The following is a 7,651-nucleotide window of genomic DNA, read 5'->3' as shown; positions in this document are numbered from 1 at the left end:
AAAAAAAAAAAAAAACTTTCAGTAGATATTACTAAGAAAATGAAAATAATAAGCATTGGGAAGGGAGAAAACAATTGTAAATCATATATCAGATGATATATTCATAACACATAAAGACCCTTACAACAAGTTAAGAAGACAGCTCAATTAAAAGATAGGCAAAAGATTTGAATAGACATTTCACCAAGGTAGATATACAAGTGGCTAATAAAACATATTTAGTGGCTGGGCACAGTGGCTCATGCCTATAATCTTAGTACTCTGGGAAGCCGAGCAGGTGCATTGCCTGAGCTCACAGGTTCAAGACCAGCCTGAGCCAGAGCAAGCCTCATCTCTAAAAATAGCTGGGTGTTGTGGCAGGCTCCTATAGTCTCAGCTACTCCACAGGGTGAGGCAAAGGTATTGCTTGAGCCCAAGAGTTTGAGGTTGCCTGTGAGCTATGACATCATGCATTCTATCAAGGGTGACAAAAGTGAGATTCTGTCTCAAAAAAATAAAATTAAATTAAAATAAAGATGTTTCACATCATTAAACATGAAGGAACTGTGAATTAAAACCACATGAGATATCACTTCATCTCCACTAGCATTGCTATAATCAAAAGACCAACAATAACATGCACTGGTGAGAACAGGAGAAACGGGAACACCCACCCACATATTGCTTACAGGGATGTAAAAATGGTGCAACTACTTTGGAAAAGGGTTTGGCAGTTTCTTAAGGTTAAATATATACTTACTATATAGCATAGAAATTTCACTTCTAGGTATCTACCCAAACGAAATGAAAACATACATTCACACAAAACTTGTACATGAATGTCCATTAACAGTATTATTCACAAATAATAAACAGTGGAAATAACCCAAATGTCCATTAACTGCTGACTGGATAAATAAAATATGGCATGTCCATATAATGGAATATTATTATTTCACAATAAAAAGGAGTGAAATACTGATACATTGTACAACATGGATGAATCTTAAACTTACTATCCTTAGTGAAAGCAGCCAGACCCAAAAGATTATATAGTATGTAACTTAATTCACATGAACTGTTTGGAAAAGACAAACATTTAGAGACAAAAGTACATTAGAGGTTGCCTAGGGCTGGTGTGGGAATGTGGAACAATTATAAATGGACACAAGATTTCTTTTTAGGGTTATAGAAATGTTCTAAAACTAGATGTTTTCCTCCCCTTCCTTCCTTCTTTCTCTCTTCTCCTCCTCTCTTCCCTTCCCCTCTTCTCCCTTCTTTCCCCTCACCAAATAAATAAATAAAATAAAATAGATGTGGTAATGGTGATGGTTATACAACTCTATAACTATATTAAATTTCATTGAATTGCACACTTAAGGGCGGCGCCTGTGGCTCAGTGGGTAGGGCGCTGGCCCCATATACTGAGGGCACAGGTTTGAACCTGGTACTGGCCAAACTGCAACAACAAAAATAGCCGGGTGTTGCAGCAGGCCCCTGTAGTCCCAGCTACTGAGGAGGCTGAGGCAAGAGAATCTCCTAAGCCCAAGAGCTGGAGGTTGTTGTGAGCTGTGACACCACGGCATTCTACTGAGGGTGACATAGTAAGACTCTGTCTCTAAAAAAAAAAAAAAAAAAAAGAATTGTGTTTGCAGCCGCCGTCGCGTCTAACGCCAGCGCCGCCTCTAGCTTGCAGAGCTCCAGCCGAAGAAGGGGGGTAAGTAAGGAGGTCTTTATACCGTGGCTCATACAAAGCAGACTGCCCGCAAATCCACCAGGGGTAAAGCACCCAGGAAGCAACTGGCTACAAAAGCCGCTCGCAAGAGTGCGCCCTCTACTGGAGGGGTGAAGAAACCTCATCGCTACAGGCCTGGTACTGTGGCACTCCGTGAAATAAGACGTTATCAGAAGGCCACTGAACTTCTGATTCGCAAACTTCCGATTCGCAAACTTCCTTTCCAGTGTCTGGTGCGAGAAATTGCTCAGGACTTTAAGACAGATCTGCGCTTCTAGAGTGCAGCTGTTGGTGCTTTGCAGGAGGTTAAGTGAGGCCTATCTGGTTGGCCTTTTTGAAGACACCAACCTGTGTGCTATCCATGCCAAACGTGTAACAATTATGCCAAAAGACATCCAGCTAGAACGCCGCATACGTGGAGTACGTGCTTAAGAGTCTGCTATGATGGGAAATCCTTTCATTATCAAAAAAAATTTTTTTTTCTTCTTCCTGTTATTGGTAGTTCTGAACGTTAGATTTTCTTTTCTCCCATGGGGTCAAAAGATACTTAAGTACATGATTGCGACTGGAAAAATAGGGGACAGAAATCAGGTATTGGCAGTTTTTCCGTTTTCATTTGTGTGTGAATTTTTAATATAAAATGCGGGGATGTGCAGCATTAAAGCGAGTCAAAATGTTTCAGTGAACAAGTTTCAGCAGTTCAACTTTATAACTATTATAAATAAACCTGTTAAATTTTTCTGGACAATGCCAGCATTTGGATTTTTTCAAAAACAAGTAAATTTCTTATTGACAGCAACTAAATGGTGTTTGTAGCATTTTTATCATACAGTAGATTCCATCCATCACTATACTTTTCTGAGTTGTCCTACATGCAAGTACATGTTTTTAATGTTGTGTCTTCTGTGCTGTTCCTGTAAGTTTGCTATTAAAATACATTAAACTCTAAAAAAAAAAATAAAAATAAATAAAAATAATTTTTTTTAAATTTAAAAAAATAAAAGAATTCCACACTTTAAAAAGGTGAATGTATGGTATACAAATTATATTTCAATAAAACTGTTTTGAAAAATTAAATAAACAAATTAAGTACAGCCCCAAAGAATTAAATATAAATTTACCATACAACTCAACAATTTTATTCCTGGACACCTACCCATGAGAACAAAGGCTTGCACATAAGAATGTTCATAGAAGTATTATTCATAATAGCCAAAAAGTGGAAATACCCAAATGTCTACCAGCTGCTGAATAGATAAATAAAATGTGTCTAGCCATATAGTTAACACTATTCCACAATAAAGAGGAATAAAACACTAATACATGCTACAAAGAGAATGAACATCAGAAACACGATGCTAAGGGAAAGAAGCCAGATGTGAGGAAACCATGTATCGGACATGAATCCATTTACATGAAATGAATTATAGGAAAGGTGAACATATAAAGACAGAAATTAAAACAGTATTTGCCTGGAGGTGGAGATGGGAACAGGAATTCACTATAAGCCAGCCTGAGGGATCTTACTGGAGTGATGAAGATGTCTAACACTAGATCAGTGGTTCTCAACCTTCCTAATGCTGTGGCCCTTTAATACAGTTCCTGTGGTTTGCGACCCACAGGTTGAGAACTGCTGCAATAGATGATGGTGACTTCGTGAATTTACTAACAATTTAATTGTAAACTTAAAAAGGGTGAATTTTGTAGCATGCAAATTATACCTCAGTAAAGTTGTTTTTGAAAAAAAAGTTTCAATGGATCTTCAATATTCATTTATTTGTAGTAGAAAATTCAAATGCCTCAGATGGCCTTCACATCCTTCCTACCTGGTCCATTTGCACCCTGTCATCTGCAGTGAGCCGACTACTGTCTTCAGAGGATTGTCTGCCCTCATGCTTTTGTTCATGCGATTTCCTTAGGTAGCTCAACCCAGCTTCAAGTTTTGGGTCTTCTTCCCTCTGTCTTTGCATCTCCTGTTTTCACCCCTGTGGTTCCTGTGCTGGGCATTAGGTCTTCAGACGGAGTACAGCCCTGCTGGTACACTGCTCCTGCCCTGCAGGGTGGTGATCCTCAGCCTCTAGCACAGAGTGGGGCACAAGGGCTCAAAGCTTGCTGAATGAATGGATCAATCAATGAACCCATTATTGACTTTCCCCCTTGCATCCTGCTGCTCTATCTTTAGCAAACTTCCCCCCCCCCAAAATCCTAAGTTTCTTTTGAAAGAGTCTCACTTTGTCACCCTTGGTAGAGTGCCATGGCGTCATAGCTCACAGCAATCTCAAACTCTTAGGCTTAATCGATTCTCTTGCTTCAGCCTCCCAAGTAGATGGAACTACAGGCACCTGCCATAACATTCGGCTATTTTTAGACACAAGGTTTCGCTCTGGCTCAGGCTGGTCTCAAAACTGTGAGCTCAGGCAATCCACCATCCTGGCACCATCCCAGGCTTACCAGAGTGCTGGGATTACAGGAGTGAGCCACCATGCCCAATCGAAAATCCTATGCTTTTTATAACCAGTCAGTAAAGACAATTATTCCTTCTGGGTGAACACTATGTAGCCAGGCCAGTCTGGCTCACAGGCAGTCAGTCCAGGGGGTTGGCCCAAGGTAAGTACTAATTTGGCAGTAGTCATAAAACTGTTGCTATACCCACTGCTAAAATCCTGCAATTTTCTGAGGCACTCCTATTACCCCAGGTGGTAAAGGTGGAAATCAAGAGGGAAGGCTGAGAGAATATCCCTAAGTCTGTCACACATTAAACCCTTGACTTGTGATCCCTGGAAAACCCCCAATTGTTTCTCTATAGAAAGAATGCCCACTTGTCTAGTAAATGTATTTGTAGCTCTTTGCAAGGACCTTGTTCATGCTAAACAGGTGAATTCCATTCCCTATGAGAGGGATGCCCCTTCCTACCTATTTGCACCATGGGGTCTTGTGACCAGAGAAAACCCTCTGTAAACAGGAATTCTCAATGCTCAGGTTGGGATGGCTTCCTTGGAATTTGACATATGCCCTAAAGCCAGAAGGCACACAACACAGCCCAAAATCAACAGAAGTAAAGGGTACTTGGGCTTGAGTGACCCAGGGATAATGATTTCTAATCCAAGTTCAACCCTTTCTTTTGCCATTTGACCTTGGGCAACTGACTTAACTTCTCTAAACTTCAATTTTCTTCTGTATAGAATGGGGAAATACAGCTCCTCCCTCGCAAGAGCCTGGCACATAGCAAGGGCTCAGTAAATATTATTCGCAGAAGCAATCAAAGCAGCAACATCATTAAGCATCTACTCTGTGTTAGAAACCATGCTAGGTGATGGGAATTCAATTCAGGCGTTAGCAACTATATATAAAACTTTTACTACTGAAGGCCAGAGGCTTTATGTATACTATCCTTTTTGATCTTGAACAAAACCAGCAAAGATCCTGTTTATGTGGTGTTTACATTTTAGAGAAGATGCAGGCACGATTAAGAATGAAAAAGGCAGTCTCTCTCCTCAAAGATACAGACAAGTAAACAAGCACAATGCTGAGGGAAGAGTAATGGCTGTAACCACCTGGGACTACCTTGCAGGTTCACCAAGCCTAGTTTTGGGGAGTCTGGGAGGGCTTGCTGGAGAACAGTGAACTAGATCATTTCTAGAGTTCTTCCTTCCCCTGTGGTAAGCATATCAATGGCCCTCCCGTTCTAATCCCTGAAAACTGTGAAATGTTATGTTACCTGGCAAGGGGGAATGAAGTTTGCTGATAAAGTTGCTAATCAGCTGATCTTGACATGAAAAGATTATCCTGGGATACACAGAAGGGCACTCTATGTAATCATAAGTGTCCTTATAATTGGCAGAAGGAGGAAAGAGAGAGGCAGTGACGAGATGTGAGAAAGACTCGACCAACCATTGCTGGCTATGAAGATGGAAGAAAAGGGCCACTAGCTAAGGAACGTGAACATCTTCTGAAAACTATAAAAGGGGCTGGCATGGTGGCTCACACCTGTAATCCTAGCACTCTGGAAGGCTGAGGTGGGTGGATTGCCTGAGGGCACGGAGTGGAGACCAATCTGAGCAAGAGTGAGACTCCATCTCTAAAAATAGCTGAGCATTGTGGTGGGTGCCTGTAGTCCAAGCTACTTGGGAGGCTGAGGCAAGAGAATCACTTGAGAGGCCACAGCATTCTATCAAGGGCAACAAAGTGAGACTTTGTCTCCAAAGAATAAATAAATAAAAATAAAAAAGAAATAGCTGCATTTTGGCAGGTGCCTATAATTCCAGGTACTTGGGAGGCTGAGGCAAGAGAATTACTTGAGCCCAGTAGGTTGCTGTGAGCTATGATGCCATGACACTACTGAGAGCAACAAAGTAAGGCTCTGTCTCAAAAAAAAGAAAGAAAATTAAAAACTGTAAAGGATAAGGAAACAGACTCCCCTAGAGCCTCAGAAAGGAGCACACTTCTGCCAGCACCTTGATTTTAGTCCAGTTGACACCCATCACAAACTTCTGATCTCTAGAACTTCAAGATAATACATTTGTGTTGTTTTAAGCCATCACATTTGCATTCATTTTTTATCATAGCAATTCAAAATGAATACACTCCCACATACCTTAAGTCCTGGGCTCTTGGAGGGTGGGAGAGGCTTGAACTTAAAGCTTAATTGTCTGATGTGCTCCTAACATCTTGAGTCCAATCTTGTTGCCCAGGCTACGGTGCAGGGATGCATCACAGCTCACTGAGTCCTCAAACTCCTGGCCTCAAGTGATCCTCCCACCTTGGCCTTCCAAAATGCTGGGACTTCAGGTGTGAACAGCTTCACCTGGCCTGTATTGACTATTTAACAGAAAAAAAACCGTCAAAATACAGCTGAAGGAATTGTTTACTTTTAGAAAAATGTCTTTTCACATGACAAAATAATAGTTGCTAATTAATGGCTTTAAAGGAAAAAAAACATAGAAAACATGAAAAAGCATGATAACATGCTTCTATGTTTCTTCAGTCATGTATTTCATCCTTAGATGATGTCTCTTCAAACAATACTATGACAGACATTTTTGTTCCTTCATTTGTTCATGCAACAAAAATATATCGGATACTTTATGTCAAGGTATGACTGGTGGTATCCCAGCTCTTGTGGGGGGGGGTGTGTGTGTATGTGTGGGCGTTTGGGGGTGGGGGTAAAAAAAAAGTAAGTATATAATGAATGAGATATTTTTGTATTTTGTTTATGAAGAAAATACAACAGTGTTTAGTGATAGAGACTGGTTTGAGATGGGCTAGGGAGGGGTGGGGTGGCTGGTTCAGGTGAGGGACCAGAGAAAGTCTGGGGAAGTAATACTGGACATGAAATTTGAATGATCAAAGCATTCAGTCAGGAGAACCTCTGGGGACAGAGCAGTCCAGGCAGAAGGAGGAGACAGCACCTGTGCTCAGAGCAGGGCAGGTATACCTCAGGACTAGAGTTGGCCAGTACAAAGCGTAGAGACCTAGGAGGCCATGCATCAGAGAGTGGAGAGTCTCATTCACTTGGCAAGGAGTTACGATTTTGTTCCAAGAGCAATAGGAAGTCATTGGGGAGCTTTAAATAGGGGAGTGGCGTGAAATTTGTTCTCTTCTCCTAAAACCTCCTTTACGATCTATTATCTACACATTTATGTCAGTCATATAATTTTTACATTTTCAGTATTATAATATTTGCAGTTCTGTATCCATAATTCTCACAGTTGTTTAGTTTCTATTTTTTTTTTTTTTTGAGACAGAGCCTCAAGCTATCCCCCTGGGTAGAGTGCCATGGCATCACAGCTCACAGCAACCTCCAACTCCTGGCCTCAAGCGAGTCTCCTGCCTCAGCCTCCCAAGTAGCTGGGAACACAGGCGCTTGCCACAACACCTGGCTATTTTTTGGTTGCAGCCGTTGTTGTTTTGGCGGGCCCAGGCTGGATTTGAACCTGC

The 7,651-nt window shown here is 41.2% G+C and overlaps 1 pseudogene; it reads left to right on the top strand.

The window, feature by feature from the left end:
- Window positions 1-2,146, top strand: part of LOC111724305 — a 2,909-nt pseudogene extending 763 nt beyond the window's left edge.
- The last annotated feature ends 5,505 nt before the right edge of the window (window positions 2,147-7,651 follow it).

The sequence above is a fragment of the Otolemur garnettii genome, unplaced genomic scaffold (genome assembly GCF_000181295.1).
Source record: "Otolemur garnettii isolate 467f Iridium unplaced genomic scaffold, OtoGar3 scaffold00021, whole genome shotgun sequence".
NCBI classification, from domain to species: domain Eukaryota; kingdom Metazoa; phylum Chordata; class Mammalia; order Primates; family Galagidae; genus Otolemur; species Otolemur garnettii.
This window is presented reverse-complemented; position numbering and strand designations above follow the sequence as displayed.